The sequence below is a fragment of the Nuphar pumila genome, chromosome 6 (genome assembly GCF_984573655.1).
Source record: "Nuphar pumila chromosome 6, dmNupPumi1.hap1.1, whole genome shotgun sequence".
Classification (NCBI taxonomy): Eukaryota; Viridiplantae; Streptophyta; class Magnoliopsida; order Nymphaeales; family Nymphaeaceae; genus Nuphar; species Nuphar pumila.
In genome coordinates this window covers 15838015-15855852 of record NC_143254.1, presented here as the reverse complement: position 1 = coordinate 15855852, position 17838 = coordinate 15838015, and the positions used below count along the sequence as shown (strand labels likewise).

The 17838-nt window shown below is 39.1% G+C and overlaps 1 pseudogene; it reads right to left on the bottom strand.

The window, feature by feature from the left end:
- Positions 1–639: 639 nt before the first annotated feature.
- On the bottom strand, positions 640–1116 carry LOC149834093 (E3 ubiquitin-protein ligase RHA2A pseudogene; annotated as a pseudogene).
- Between the last annotated feature and the right edge of the window lie 16722 nt (positions 1117–17838).

Genomic DNA, 17838 nt, shown 5'->3' with positions numbered 1-17838 from the left:
ATATGTCGAAAAAGATAATATGTTTATGATGCACCATCTATTCACATACTATGCATCATCCGTCCACATTCCTTGGTCATGGTTGAACAGGGTTCGAGCCAAGCTTGTGTTGGCTCAATTCAGTTCGGCTCGGCTCAAGATGAACACCTTTTAACTTAAAAAGGTTTTTAAAATTTTTTAAATTTTATGTAAAATGCTTTTTGAAAGAGATAATAAAATACATACATACATATATAAAATCTATTTTTTTATATAACTATATGAGCCGAGCTTAATCGGGCTTACCGAGCTTATCCGGGCTGGACTGCCTGTGCACCGAACCTCAATCCTTGTTGGGAGAAGCTGATATCACGAATACAAAATGTGGAAGAGGGACTTAGGGTATAAAAAATTCACTCGACATCACAATGCTTGCAACATGGGAAGAGACACAAGGGCAAGGTTCTGCAGAAAATAGGAGCATCGTTGCATGCCATACATCAGGATTGAATCGTATCATCCCCTTGGTGAAGAAGGCACACGGTTTAACACTATCTGTGCATTCCAAAAATCAACAAGTACAAAGTCTAAAAGAAAAAACAAAAAACACAATCACCACCACCATCATCATCAACATCATCATCATCATCAACATCATCATCACTTGTAGAACCATGCCAAGACTTCACGAGAGACCTGTTTTTCTCTAGCCCTAACACACTCCTCCTCCATCAATGGGGCTCTGCATAGGGGGCAATTTATCTTCAATAAACCAAACCAGCCATCCAAACAGGATCTGTGGAAGACATGACAGCAACCTAACTTCCTCACCTCCTCCCCTTCCTTCATCCCACAAAGGCACACCACACACTTGCTGTCCTCCCCACCTTCTTCCTCAGAAAACCCATATCCAAAACTTGAGTTCTCCAATTCCTCTGCCAAAACTATAATCCTAGCCAAGCCAAGACCCAGATCCTCATCCAAACACTCATGGTTGTTCAAATGAAGAAATCCAAGTGACTTCAGGAAGAGAAAGAGAAGAGATCTCAAATATGAGACCCAACTGGCTGCTATTACAGCTATGAATACAGGGATTGAATCAGATGCAGCATCACTCATACCCCCATAAATCCCCATATTCTCTTTCTCTCTCACTAGATATTGGGGTCGCAGTATTCCTAATAATGAAAACTTGAATCAATATATAAGGGTCACCCATCTTTGGCTGACGCGTGAATAATAAAAAGAATACGGCTATTTTTGAACATTAATCCCAATATATTTGGAGAGTTAAGCACCCTTTTTCCTCCATTGTCAATCTTTAATAGGGGTGTCAACGGGTCGGGTTTACCCGGACCCAACCCAGACCAAACCCTAAAGGGTTCAGGTATGGTGACAAATAAGAAAACCCGGGTCCAGACCTGAAGGTCTGATTAATACATGAACCCATGTATAGTTTGTGAAATTTTATACCAGACCCGGACCCAACCCGAGTTCCGATTAAGACCCACAAATTTTCAATGTAAAAATGATAAAAAAATATTATTTTACCGGGTCTGGTTCATGCAGTTCTTATCGGATCCAGGTATGGTTTCTCTTATAGTAGACCTGGGTCCGAACTCGAAACCATACCTTAAAATCTGGTCTAACTCTGGTTTCACCTGGGTCCTAACCAAACCCGACCAGTTGACACCCTATACTCTTTAATGATTGATGGAGTTGTTTTGACCGTTTTGTGAATCGAAATCTGAATGACTCGGTTGTTTACCAAGGCCATGTGTGACCGACTCGGAACTCATTTTCGAGTATTTACGAGCCAAAATCACAACCAAGTTGAGCCGAGTTGGGTAATTAATGGGGGTACGTACGGTGCAGTTATATTAATACATTGATTCGTTTGGTTTAGAATGTCACTGCATTTGCTTGGGTTAAGTCCGAGTCTGAGGCGACACCAAAGATTCTAAAGTAACCGAAGTTATAGCTGTAATTAAATAGAAAAGAATGGAAAATGAGAACTCTGATCATGATCTCCCAAAATCTTGGGCTTGAACTTCCACCAGAGAACTCGTCAATTGTCATGATCATTGTGCTAAATTTAATCCAACAAGTTACCGGATCAAGATCTAGCAAGATCTTAGCTTTGAACTTCTCTACTAGAGAAGTCATTCTTCATTTCAATATCGGCCAACCTTGCTATTTAAATATTTTTTGTTGCCCAATTAGTTGATAATGATGGACTTATAATGAAATCACTATGTAATTTCTTTATTAATTAATCTGGTTTGCATGTGTTGCTCGTGGAAAGGCAGGTCAGATTGGACCCGTTTGGTCAAGGCCCAGATCCATTTTGGCCCCATCGATCTGGATGCAATGGTCCACTTATCCAATTTGACCGACCTTAATTATTAGGCAATCCTACATATCGGATTAGGATGACAAATTAATTTCTTAAACAAAATTGGAAGTTGAATCCGACATCACAATAATCGGATCCTATATGTGTTCATATAGAGTCCAATCAGATCAACACTTGAGGTTCAGTAACATTTGAGCTAAGTTGGTCCAAACCCAGACCCACTTGGAAGTTGGATACGAGCTAGCCATGGCTACCGAGTTCACTAGTTTGGGCAGGCACTGCCAATCCGCAACTCAAAGTTCTGAGTATATACAAACCACTTTGAGCTCAAATGATCCTACCCACGCGTATCCGAGTCTTTGGTTCTTAACGAACTGTGACCCGGAACCGTTGAACCAGTCTATTACCCAAGATCACACCCTGGCTGGAATTAGGCAAGTCCAAAGATATCCCTTTCTTACTATTAGTCTCGATTTTGACAGCCATCATTTGTATGTATTGTCTTGGACTACCAGCACTTGGGACCAGATTCATATCCAAATTTGTTGGATCCATCCTTACTGCAAAAAAAGTCATGTTTTTGTACTCTGGATTGGACCTGAAACTGACTTGGATTCAGAAACAATTGCTCGCGTCAGCATGTTGCTAGAGAAAAAGGTCTATCTGTTTCTGTTGGAAATCTGTTGCTTGTGGTTCAAGGAATAGAGAGGGCTGTATCTGACCACATATACTCTCCAACCCATATGCAGCCTGGAACCAGCTAAGATCCAATTAGAGGTTCGAGCCTGGACCCGATCTGTATCAAGCTCAAAGATATTGAGTCCTCATCGTGTGCAATCACATGGCACAAAATTTGTGCATTAAGCACCTGATTGCCCTCCATCAGGCCTTGGGCCCCACAACTGACAGGCCTTGTCCCCAAGATGGAGGGTAATCATGTGCTTAATGCACAAATATTTAGAGAATCATATTGCACCTGATCTTTTGATTACACCATTGAGCTCACAAGCGATGAGGTAGTTTTGACAGGTTATTTAAAAAAATTATAAGGACATTTTTTTTTTTGAAATATTTAATTAATTACTATAAGATTTATAATAATTAAAAGTATGAATTTTTGTTTATTCTTCTAAATGTTCAATTTCACTTATAGAAAATTTTGGGTCTAACCATGAGTCGAACCAATTGGGACTTTCTTTCTGACAACATCTGTACGGTAAGAATTTTAGTAGATTACCAAACTTTATAGTTCATAAAAACCAATGTTGTCAGTATCGGAATCAAGCGAATTAGCCGATTTTGATTCTCAAGTGAATCGTTCGGAATAGACCAAAAATAATTAAAAAAATATTATGTGTCAATCAGAACATGGCATGTTAAAACTATTAAAATAATATAAAAAAATAATTTTAAGTTATTTTTATATTTATTAAAAAAATAACTGATTCAAGTCAGTATCATATCGATTTTCTGGCCATAAGATTCATATAGGCGGCATCATAGTTATTGTGCCCTTTAATGTGAACACTGAAGTGATTGCTCAGGTTTCCCAGCTGACCAGTTGCAAGATGAGCATTTTATCGTTCAAAATATGCTGACCTCTATCTCTGTATTTTGTATTCCATCTTCCAAGGTTTCAAAGAAAATGGGGAGAAGGCCTAATTTGATGGCTTGGGAGGTCCTATGTAAACCGAAAAGAGAAGGTGAAGTTGGTCTCTGTAAGACTGAGGAGTTGGAACTTTGCATATTTGGTAAGCTTCCTATTGATATATTTTTTGGAAATTCTTTATTGGGTTGAATTTATACATTGTAAATATACTGCAATAGAAGTTTTTGGAGAGCAAATATGGATTCAAGTTTTGGAGCAAGAAAGATAATATTATGAGGATGAAAAAAGATTGAACTATATATCTTGATTTTAGATAAGCCTTGACGGGTTAATTAGGCTAACTTAGCACTAACTCAAAAAATAGTTCTCATCACTAGAATTAGGCTTCTCCCTTAAACTTTCTTTTTCTTCTTTAATTCAAGGAGACTTCAAGACCCCCTATAGACGACGTCCATGGTCTCTAATTATAGTTGGGGCACAAAGTAAGTGGGTCCCATTGAGCCACCTTGGCCTAATTCAGGAGGAGGCCTCCTACAGGTAGGTCCCACTTGGCCAATTTCTAGAGGGGGCAACTTGGTCTTCAACGCTAGAAGGATGAGGTGGCATCCTAGGTGTGGGTCTCATAAGCTTTAGCACTTGGAGCTTGGATCTGGATTTGCCTCACTAGCATCTGACAATGGATCTGGGTCTTCATCAATTGGATTCGTATCATTCATAATTAGGCCTAGGCCCAACTTCTACCGATTATCACATACCATTAACCATTAAGGGATTCTCCGTTCTTAACTTGCTCCATGTCTCCCTTGGTGGGTCCCTGACCTATTTATTTCAAAATTAGGCCTATATCATCCCCTCCTCCTTGAGAGCTGCCTAGTCCACTAGGCACAAATCTAAGCCAGTTTGATTTATGGAGAGCCACACACTCACACCCCAAGTATGTGCTTACCCACATAGCAGTGATGGTTAAAGGAATGGACACTGGTGATTTCAAATGCAATTTTTTTTTGTTAAAATGACCTAATCTGCAAAAATAAATTTGTTTTGTTAAATCACCTTATCTATCCCTCTCGTTTGAAAGACCCTTAGGATGTGTTTGACTGCTTGTCGAAGCTTGGACAGGACACTTGTCCAGAGAGAACACGTTCTGTTCAAAACAAAACAAATTATCCTTCTCTAATGTTTGCTTCAACCGAGCAAAGACAGTATGTTCCTTGTGTCTCACGTTTGATTTATACATAATGGACAAATCAGATACATACTTAAAATGGGCCGAATATCTTCATTTAGGATTGTATGGCCCAATCCACTCCACTAAATCAGTGTTTGGATTGGATTTTAAACTTAGATGTGAATCTTGTATTAGATCCAAATACCAAAAAATGTTTAAAAATTGCATATTTTGCCAAAAAATCAAAATTCATATTCATTTGACATACACATGCATAATGGGTATATTATTGAACCCAGTTCACAAAATATGTTTAAAACATATTGAATTTAGCCCCCCGATATAGATCTCATAATGGATCTAAATACCCAAAATGTTTAAAAATTGCATATTTTGCCAAAAAAAGAAATTTATATTCATTTAATATACACATGCAAAATGGATATCATGAACCCAAATCATAAAATATGCTTAAAACTTGTTGAATTTAGTCGGATGTGGATCTCATATTGGATCCAAATACCAAAATTGTTAAAAAAAAAATACACAGCCATATGCACAATGCATATAAGCAGGTTTAAAAATCAGGTTTTGCAATCACATATGCACATACATGACAGCAAAGATTCATATGGAATCTGCAATGCACATATTTTCAATTGAGTGTGCACAGCAAATTCTTCTTCATTGGTTGCATTCATGTGAATATCTCTCGTTTGAGAGACTATTTGTTTCGGATTTAGGGTTCTTTGAAACACTAATCCCCTGTTTTTATTGAGGGTCTTGGAAAACCTATTGCAAGCATCCATGTTAGGTCCCTCATCTTGTTTTGCTGGACTAGTTTTTTTTTTTTTTAAACAATAATCTTGGTCCTCCGATTGAGAACTTCCAAAGCCCTAATCACACTCTCTTTGTGGTTTTCACCTCTTTTGTCTTCCATTGTCCCAGCAACATCGCGTAATCAAACACGCCCATACACGTACCCCAAAAAAAAAAAACTTTATCTAAAAAGTTCAATTGTTTAAAGCTAATGAAGATAATATGTGATTTTTGGGTTTCAAATTTCTAGCGGGATCTTGAGGAATGGGTGTAGGGGTGTCAAAAAGTTGGGTATGATCTGATCAGGACTAGGTTTGGTTTATGTTATTCATATCAGACCTTAATATGATTTTTCCTATGATAGTTCTGGTCAGACCTTTGTCCAGACTCGTACCAGAACCTCTTAGTTAGATATGAGTCAAAATCCACCCAATTCTCGAGAAGATCCAGCCTGTTGACCCCCTAGATGACAGGTGTCGGATGCAACCCACACCATTGATGGTCCAAATGTTAATTCATATGTGAACTAGATCTGGTTTAGTAGAGTTGAATTCACATCTAAATTTTTTATAGTTCAACTGGATGCAGTGAAAGGAAAATTAATGTCAGAAAAGGTTTCACAAAAACATAGTATTAGACAGGTCAAATATACATCCAATAGAAAGACTTCCAAATGTGAACCCAGATCCAATTAGAATAGACGTGGAGATCTTATTTTAAGATCTATCTTTAAGAAGAAAAAATCTGATCCATTCCCCCCCCCCCCCCCCCTTGTACTATTGAAGAGAGCAATCCTGATTCCTCTCATTTTCTTCGTCTTTCTCCACAGTTATCTTGCATATGTCCTGATTGTGAACTAGCTTTAGCTTGTAGGAGGACTGAGTTGCAAAATTTTTTATTGAAAAATATGAACTTGCTGGTTGGCCTTCTAACTGGTTCATAAATAACAAAAAAATGGAAGAAGGGTTTGGGATTTTGGAAAGGATGGGTGACGGTTCTTGCTGATTTTAGTCAAGGTGTTGCAGGTGGAGGTTGAAAACAGCAACACCACATTGTTTTGGCAAGACCATTTATGAGCCATGGAAGCCTTAGAGATGCCTTCCCAAATCTCTACCAAGTGAGAAGGGGGAAGTTCTCTAAGGTTAAGCTTGTCTGGTCACCTTTGGAGGGCACTTATGACTTGGTGCTACCTAGAATAGAAACCCCACAGAACGACTCAGTCTTTGCACTTTTCACTTGCGCAGCATGATGACCATCCTAGGTGGACGTTCACTAGTGATGGCTCTTTTGAAACATCCTCTCTCTACGTACAAGGATTTGTGATCTCCTGCATGGTGGAAACCCAAACATGCTTTGTGGGTGAAAGCTTTTTGGATAAAAATGTATCTAACAAAATGTTACTTGACGAAGAAGATAAAGATAATACAGGGGATAAAACTACATCTGTGCTCAGGAGATCAAGATAAGTTGCCTAAAATGAAGGAGATGGTTGGTCGATATAAGATGACAAAGATCGATAACTCAAAGATTGTGATAGGGTCGAATGAGTTGAAAATTGATCGACCTTATTGCTCAGCGTGAGACTCCAAAAGAGGTTGAAGAACGACCTTACCCTAATAATGTTGCTCAGCGTGAGACTCCAAAAGAGGTTGAAGAACGACCTTACTAGGATTCATCGATACTATATCCCTAAAATCAAGGAAAAGCCATCTCACATTTGATTCTCCATTTTGGATTGGCGTCACTTTTCCTTCTGCCTTCTATGTATATCGCATATCTTGTGTCTTCTTCCTTCTCTTTATGTTTCTTTTCTCTTTATAGTATCAGAGCTATCGAGGCGATTTTGTTTATCTTGTTTCCATGGCTTTACCTATGTCTCAGCCTTTCATATATCCATATCTCACAACACTAAATGTGTCAAATTTTGTCTCTTTAAAACTGTCTCACTCCAACTTCCTCTTGTGGAGAACCCAAATGATGGCTTTAATCGAAAGCCAAGATATGCAGGGGTTTCTTAACGACGAGACACCTATGCCGTCAACCATGATTCATATTAGCATTGATGCTAATTCAGAATTGAAGGAGGTTATCAATCCTTAATACTCAACTTGGAAAAAATAAGATCGTCTTTTGAAAGACTGGATCATTGAAATCTTGTCTGAAAGTGTTCTCGGACTTGTTGTTGGGTTGAAGACATAGAAGGAGATATGGATAAGTCGTCACCTTTGCTCAAGAGTTTCAAGAAAGAGAATTTCACCTCATGCACATGATGACTATTATCAAGAAAGGTATAGATTCCATCAACACCTATATTCAAAATTTAAATCTTTTTGCGATGATCATGCTGCTCTTGGCAAACCTGTTGAAGACTATAAGGTTTTTTGGTTGTTACAATGACTCGGTCCTAAATATGAGTCATTTGTAATGACCATGTTGAAGCCTCTTGTCCTTTCCTACAAGAAAATTATTCCAAGTTTAACTCAAAGGGCCATTTTTTTCAAAATAAAAGTTCCAATGATTCAAAGAAAAATGGTGAATCTCAACTGCATAATGAAAAAAAGAAAGGAAAGAAACTGAATGTTATTTTTCATATATGCAATAAGAAAAATCACTTTGTATTGAAGTGTTTCAACCACACTTTTCAACCTAAAGATGTGTCTCAAGCTTTGGCCGCAATGACGATGTTCGAGAGTCAAGATGATGAATGGTTTGCCGATACAGGAGCTACAACACACATGTCAGAAAACCTAGGTAAATTGGCATTGACCTAGTGATGATAGAGAATGGCAAAAAAATGCCTATTACTCACACTAAAAGTGCTAGTATTAAGGCAAATTCAATTTATATCCCTTTACAAGATATTTTATATATTCCTTCTCTAAAAAAAGACCTTATGTTAGTTAGCCAGCTAGCAACAAGCTTACCATATATTTTTGAATTTTCTTCATCTTAATGTATTATAAAGAACAGAAAAACGGGGATAATAGTGGCTAAGGGGAGTAGAAAAGAAGGTCTCTATGCATTTGGCGAAGGTCCTCATGCATTCTTCTCCACATGGTTCTGAAAGGTTTTAGAAGAAAAATGATACAAGCAACTTAGACATCTACAAATGAGCACCGTAAAATATTTGAATAAAAAAAACTTATTGATGTTATTCTCAACAATAACAGCACCATATGTGCTAGTTGTCAACTTGGCAAGGCTTGCAGCCTATCATTTTTAGATTCTGATAATATAGCTCAAGAACCTTTTGAAAATGTTTATTCTGATATTTGAGGACCAGCTTCCACCTTGTCTCGCGATAACTATCGCTATTATGTAGTTTTTATCGATGACAACACAAGTTTCACATGGATATACCCTTTGTAGTGAAAGTCCAATTTTTTTGAAAGCTTTATTCACTTTCATAAATATGTTGAAAGTCAGTTTAATAAAAAGATTAAGGTGTCTCAATTGGATGGTGGTGGTGAGTTCATAAGTCAAAAATTTATCAAATATCTTGATGATATTGGCATAAGATGCTAAATATCGTTTCCCATAACACCATAATAAACTGGTGTTGCAGAGAGAAAACATCAAAACATAACTGAGCTGGGTCTTACCATGATTTTTCATAGTGCCATTCCAAAAAGGTATTGGATGGAAGCGCTCTCGACAACATTTTTTTTAATGAATCGTCTCCCATCTTCTAGTTTGAACATGAATTCTCCATATTTTAGATTGTTTGACATACAACTGGATTATTTGAGCCTACGTGTTTTTGGTTCTCAATGTTTTCCATATTTGAGAGACTATGAAAAAAGTAAATTTGGTCCTAAATATGTTTCTTGTATTTTTTTGGGATATAGTGTGCAGTATAAAGGTTACAAGTGCCTTCACCCCGCTACTGGGTATATACACATATCAAGACATGTTTTTTTTTGACGAGTATAATATGCTTTACCAAGACCCACATTTATTATATAAAGATGAAGACAATTCAAGAGATTTTTCGGTTAGTGAAGATTGGAACCACAAAGGTTTTTTTGAAAACTGAAAGACTGACAACCATTCAAAATCTCTTGCAAGTACTGAAGATTTTGATATCATAGACAATCAAAATGTTACTTTTTATGATAACCAACAACTTGTTAAAAATATGCAGGTCTTCAATGATCATTAACAACATGATAATCAAACTAGCAATAGTCAAGGTCCTAACATAGACAGATATTGAGCAACTTTCCATCAATACCAATGAATGTCCCGATTAGAGAACAATCATTCTGAATGTTGTTGAATAGTCAATACAAGTTGAAATGGGTGTTAACATAGAGTCTGATCATCATCGTGAGGAGGATCTAGAAGAACATCAGGTTTTTTCAATGCAAAATGTTGAGGCTACTCAGAAACAGACACAAACCTCACACTCTATGGTGACTAGAAGTATGATAGGTATCTTCAAACCAAATCTCAAATATCTTAATATTCATGTTTTGTATGATTATATTCTAAGAGAATTGAAGTCCATCAAAGAGGCCTTGACTCATTTAAGATGAAAACTTGCCATGGATGAAGAAATTGCAGTGTTGGCTACTAACCACACTTGGGACTTAGTTCTACGAAAATCGTCCATGAACATAGTGGGTTCAAAATGGGTCTTTAAAACTAAACTAAAAGAAGATGAAATATTGGATAGACTTCAAGCACGTTTAGTTGCACACAGTTTCAATTAAATCGAAGGGATTGATTTTCAAGAAACTTTTTCACCAGTCATACGCCCTGCAAGTATTAGAGTTGTTCTCACAGTGGCTACTGTTAAGAACTGAGTTATCAAATAGTTAGACGTGAAAAATATTTTCCTTCATGGATCCCTGAATGAAGTTATTTATATGAAACAACTCTCTGGTTTTGAAGATGAAAAATATCCTAAGCATGTTTGTGAACTCAAGAAGGCTTTATATGGGTTGCGCCAAGCTTTTCATGTTTGGTTTGAACATTTGAGAAATTTCTTATTCTCTTATAATTTTTTTAATTGTGTGTTGGATCCCTCAATGTTCACTTTTCATTCCAAACAAAATATCCCGATTTTACTGATCTATGTGGATGATATGGTTTTAATTAGAAACAACAATATCCTTATGGACGATTTTTTTGGTGAATTGCAAAAAAGAATTTCCTGTTAAAAACCTAGAGAAACTTTATTACTTCCTAGGCATTGAAGTCGTTTATAACAAAGATGAAATGTTTCTATGTCAAACTAAATGTGCTAAAGAAATTTTGGAACGGGCAAAATGCTTGAATGCAAGCCGATGAACACCCCAATGATTTTCAAGGGTTAGGTAAATAGGGAGAATGATCAAGACTTTGAAGACCCTACATTATATAGAAGTATGGTAGGTTCTCTACAATACCTCACCATCATAAGACCAAAACTCTCTTTTGGAGTGAACTTTGTTAGTTAGTTCATGCACACACAAATTCTTTGGTATGTCAAAGGAACCATTGATTTCAGAATGAAAATTCTCACTCAAAGCACCCTTGAGTTATGTGTTCTGCGACGTTGATTGGGCTGGTTGTCGAATCACTAGAAGATCCACTACTGGATTTTGCACTTTTCTTATTAGTAATTGCATATCATGAAGTGCAAAGAAACAAAATACTATTGCAAGGTCCAGTTCTGAGGCTGAATATCAAGTTATGGCGTCAACTGTTGCAGAACTCACTTGGTTGCTTTCGTTATTGCGTGACATTGGAATTTTTGTGCTTTTTATTGTGACAATATCATTGCTCTTCACATGTCAACAAATCATGTCTTTTATAATATATCAAAATACATTCAGATATACTTTTAGTATATTAGAGAGATGGTAGCTCATGAAAATCTCATCACAAAATTTGTGAAATATGAGAGATAGCTTAGAGACATTTTTACTAAGGCATTGAGAAAATTACAATTCGGAGTTTTGAGGAGAAAACTTGACATATGCAGTTGGCTTAGTTTGAGGGAGACTGAAAGCATTTTGAATACAAACGTATCTAATAAAATGTTACTCAACGGACAAGATAAAGATATTACAGGGGATGAATCTACATTTGGGATGAAAAAATACCAAACGGAAGGAGATCATGATAAGTAGGTGTCTGGTGGACCAAGCTTGGGGCGACGTACCTTGATCTAAAGTGGGGCGGCGACATCATCTTTTCGAGAGGTATCTTGATTGCGCCACATCTGAACGAGTAAGGGAAACGATGGAAGTTTGTATGGCGTGTGATCTGGTCCCTTTTGGTATGGAAGCTCATTTCGACTGAACGCAACCACCGCTTGTTTCGAGGCACTCACGACCATTGTGCGCACTTCTTGACCGATTGAGATGAGAGGTTGCAGACAGGGCTCGATCGAAGTGGTCTGGTGGACCGATGGACTGGATTGGGAGGTCGAGAGCACACTTTTGAGGATCGTGCAGGGATGTTTTGCAACTATAGACCTTGCGTCCCTGTAATTTCTTCCAGCATTTTTTTCTGTACTCTGTTTGTAGACTGCTGTTGGTCCTTCAGGGGCGTCTTTTTCTGTTTGCTGACTGTACTGTTAGCGGGTTGTTCCGGCTCTTGCATTCTTCTGGTGTAGCGGGCGTAACATCTCATCACACCCCTACACTTCCTCTGTACTCCTTGCTGATCTATGAATTCATTTCTTTCAAAAAAAAAAAAAGGATCCCAGGGAGGAATATAACGCGAAGCAGGTTATATGTTCCCCCCCCCCCCCGAACAGGGCAGTTAGGTACATCTCATGATCGGGGTCCCAAAGAGCACCACGTATGTAAGCATGTGCATCTCGTATCCCCATGTTTGTCAGCATTAATTAGCGTTGGAGTTTGATGTGATTGCAAAGACTTAAGTACCCTCTCCTCCATTGGTGCAAAAAAAAATGACGGTTCTTGAAAAGGAGTGGTTGTAAAGACTTAAGTGCCCCGAAGATGATTATTTAAGACCCAGTCTCTGCACTGCAGGATTATCCGAGAAAGAAATCTTCCCTGGAGTTGAAGACTTGTGGAGTCTGATTTAGAGTTTTTACCCTTACAAAAAGGGGGGTCTGAGAGCTCCTCCCAGTGTAGGTAGCATCATTCAACTTGAAGAGTTATGGAGTCTGATTCAGAGCTTTTACCCTTACAGAAGGGGGGTCTGAGGGCTCCTCCCAGCGTGTTCATGGCCTTTTGCCCTTACAGAAGGGGGGATTTACATTTCGTAGAACACCCGTCACCGGAACGAGATGAACACCCGTCACCGGAACGACGGCTCCGCTGAGACCTCCTCGCTAGGGAGAAGAAGACGACGTGGTGGAGCTTCTGCTGGCCATCCTCAGCGCGACTGCACCGACTGGGTTGCTGTCGAGGAGGAGGGCGAGAACGGTGACTCTTAGCTTGGGCAATCTTTCTTTTGATGATTGTGGTTGTAATGTATCGTTGAAGTTAAAATGGGGAATGAAATGACAATATAAATTGCTGAAAATTTACAGAAATAAACTAGACTCAATAACGAAGACACCACTTTTTACGGATTTGGAATATGACCTCCGGTTAGGGAGATATGACTCTGACAAGTTGGTCCTAATTTGCGGAAAACACTACAAATCGCTCGCTATAGCGATTTGCGGAAGACACTACAAATCGCGGATTTGAAATATGACCTCCGGTTAGGGAAATATGACTCTGACAAGTTGGTCCTAATTTGCGGAAGACACTACAAATCGCTATAGCGATTTGCGGAAGACACTACAAATCGCTATAGCGTTTCACGATTTACGGAAGACACTACAAATACTATAAATTGCTGTAGGAAAGCCCGATAATACTACAAATCATTGTTGGAAGGCCCAAAAAAATTTTGGTCCGGAGGGCGCTGCCCCCCGCCAGGGGCGGCCCCCCCTGGACCCCCGCCCGCTGACCGCGCAGCGGGATCCACGCCGGGGGGGAGCCCCCGGACCCCCCTCCTGTAAGGGCAAAAACTCTAAATCAGGCACATAAGTAGAGAGAGAAGGGAGAGAGTGTGAGAGGGTTGGTGTTCATGGCCTTCTCCAGGAGGAACCCTTTACCTCTCTTGATTTCTTCTCTACAGAGAGACAGTGTTTTACGAAGAAGAAAGAAGAAGAAGATCACGATGCAGCAATGTAGGATCGTCTGTTGGATGTGCACAGAAGTAGAGAGAGAAGGGAGAGAGAGTGAGAGGGTTGATGTTCATGGCCTTCTCCAGGAAGAACTCTTTGTTTCCCTTGATTTCTTCTCTAGAGAGAGAAAGGGTTTTACAGTGTTTTACGGAGAAAGAAGAAGAAAACATGTTTGTCCTTTTTTTGAACAGAAAAAGAAGAAGACTTTGAAGAGTCAACATCATCCTCGACTTTCTGGATGGAGGACATGTTTGTCATTTTTTTAAACTATTTGTTTTTTCTTTTTTGAATGAAAGGCATTTTGTCATTTTCTCAAACCATCACTTTATGAGAAAAATAGCAATAAAGGGTACTTAAGTCTTTGCAGCAACACCAGAGTCCGATGCAAAGTTATGTCAACATACACGGGAATACGAGCCCCATGTGCTTGTATACGTGGTGCTCATTCAAAGCCCCGAACACAGACGTGGGATTCAGTGAATCATCGGGGGCGAACATACACAACCCTCTCAATATAACGGTAGTAGGGATGGCAGTGGACCGGGAGAAAGCGGGGCCCCGCCCCGTTTGGACCGGGGATGAAGGGTATGAAACGGGGACGAAGGTTAAAACCCATCCCCGTTCGGGGATGGACGTACACTTTTCCCCGCCCTGTACCCGCCTCATCCCCGTCCCCGCCACTTTTCCCCGCAATAGCCCCACCCCGTCCCGCCTCATCCCTGTTTGAACCGGGGATGGAGGACATAAAACGGGAATGAAGGCAGGGGTGGAGGTTAAAATCCATCCCCGCCCGGGATGGAGGTTCTAATCTTGAGACGGGGCAGGGGTGGAGACCTTGTTCCCTACCCCGCCCCACTGCCATCCCTAAAGGTAGAGATGATTGGAGCAGGATAGGGATAACACCGGCCTGAATAAAAAGAAAAAAGAAAAAGGCCGAAGGATGACTATATACTGACCCATCTAGCTATGACACGATTCAAATTGCAAAATATCCGCAGGACCTTTGGCAAATCTTATATCGTCATTTGCAAATTTAACATCATATCAACCAAGAAGAACTGCTATGTGGTACTTGAAGATCGTGATTGGAGTAGTTCTTTGAATCAGACCTCTCCCCATTCACATAATTAATCTTTGACGATGTATTAGTTGCCCTTGAAATCTAGGTTTAATTTTCAAAATACATTTTTTTTGATGTGCTGATTCCAAAAATAGATGTGAACCCGTAAATAATTCTAACAAATCATGGATTTTTTTATTTTTTCCTTTCGGTGGCAAAGAGAATCACAGAATCAATAATAGCCATGGAAACTTGTCAAGCAATAAGTTTACGTCCTTTGGACTTTATGATTCTTTTGATACGTGGCATCTTTATTCATTAAAAAAAGAGGATATTTAACATCTTTATGAGCTGTTTCCATTGATTTTTTCCTAACTGCTTTCTTCCTGTAAGCTTCAGAAAAAAAAATCATTTAAGAAATTGACGCCATAACTAATTGTTGAAGAAAAAAATTACTTTGCAAAACTGAAGTACATGTTTGAGATTTTTTTTTTCTGTTCAAGTTATTTTTTTTGGGGGGATAAATGAAGAGAACCACGTGACTCTCACAAACTGATTGGTATGAAACCCGGCCCCCAGGTTTCCCTTGCCCAGCTTTGGCCACATGGCAATGGATGCACCATGTGGGTTTGTAACGAGGCCTAGGGCCCCTTTTTTAATAGGGGCAGTTGCTTGTGGCCGAACACTTTATAAGTACTCGGCCGCTATCACTGGCTCTGCTCATGTTTCGAACTCGTGACTTCCTTTTAGCTTGATGTTATTGATGAGTTGCATCTACCAAATGAGCGGAACCCTCATAAGCTTCAAGCCTTTGTTATCGTGAAATTGATCGAGAAAACTCATCTGACATTTCGAAGTATGGATTTGTGAAAAACAAACTCGGGTTAAGATCAAGCATCATAATCCATATGGTCGGTCCATACATGAAATATATACATGCTACTCAAAACATTACCACATCACATGCACTTTCTAACAGCAAGAGTTGGACAACAATCAAGATACTGGATTATATTAGATACATAGAAGAAGCACCAACATACACCCAATATTTATTGCACAAACTGAAAGTCTGAAACACAAAGAGCAGCTGCCATGATACTATATTATGAAGAACTTCCTGCTAGTAAGGACTACCATGGAGGCGGCGGGTGGTGCGGTCTTGGAGGTGGTGGTGCAAAAGGGTCTGGAGGAGGGGGTCCAAATGGCCCAGGAGGATGTGGTGGTGGCCCAAAGGGTCCTGGGGGTGGATGTGGACCAGGTGGTGGTGCAAATGGATCTAGAGGTCGGAATGGTGGCCCGGGTGGTGGTGGTGCAAATGGATCTGGAGGTCGGAATGGTGGCCCGGGTGGTGGTGGTGCAAATGGATCTGGAGGTCGGAATGGTGGCCCTGGTGGCGGTGGTGCAAATGGATCTGGAGGTGGGAATGGTGGCCCTAGTGGTGGGGGACCATGAGGATGGTGAGGATGGTGGGGCATCTCCTTGGTAATGCTTGAGACCTTGGGCTTTGAGTTGTGTCTTCAATTACCAGTCCTTTGGTTTAATAAGAGGCTAATGTATGTTCTAGTTTCTTCTAGTTGCTGTATTATTATTGACTATCTGTTGGATCATGCGTGCTCTGTCGTTGTTCATCCACTTGTTTGGTGCCAAGTGTCCACCTGCCAGTCAGAGAGGACTGGCAGGTTATGCATTTGTTGGGCAACGAGTAGTAGAATGGACCGGATCACATGATCTGCATGTGGAGGCTTCTCTTTGCAGCATGCTAATTTGGATTATGTCATGTAAAATCTAACTCCAATCCATGATATTAATATATTATCAATATTTGATATCTACAAAGGCTGATATACGCTTGAAAATTGGGATATTTATAGAATGCTATCGATACGAACACAATAAATACTTTTTGCAGTATTTTGTATTTTTATATATTCTTTACAATTATATGGCAATGTTTCCTGAGATTTTGTCAAAACATCTTCAATATATCACAATTTGAAAAAGGGCTTTTGCAATATATATATATATATATATATATATATATATATATATATATATATATATATATATATATATATATATATATATTTTCTATATTACACTGATAAGATCCAGGCACCATTTTGGGATGTATATCTAAATGTATGTCTGGTAGTGGGTTTGTATAGTTTAGAAGGTCCACTAAAACCAATCTAGGAATGTCATAGCCTACTGGATCTGTGTTTCCAGTTTGAGATCAAACTTGAAAATGATTTGTTTATTTTTTCTTCTGCATTTTTTTTAAGGGTTAAGCTAAGGAAAAACTCCCTATCGATCATCAACTGCATATTGACAGGTCTTTAGTTGATAAAACCCTAGAGGTTCCTCGTGCTCACCGGAAAGTACATCCAGCTTGGACCTTGCCATAACCGTAAGGGACGTTCCTGCGTCCCACACGGATGTTTAAAATAACCTAAAGAAAAATTTACAGAAACATGCCTAAGGTTTGATATATTTGCAAAAATGAGCTTTCCTTTTTAAAAATTTCCTAAAAAAAAACCCACTTGGGTTAGCAAAATAATGCTCAATGAAAGACAAGCCTCCCTCAACTAAAGTGGGTTTACCATGGGTTAAGTATGTGCATCATGTTGTTGGTTCTCCTTTAGCATCAAGGCACACCAACCACAAACATTTTCACTTTTCTAGTCCACTTTATACCTTCTGT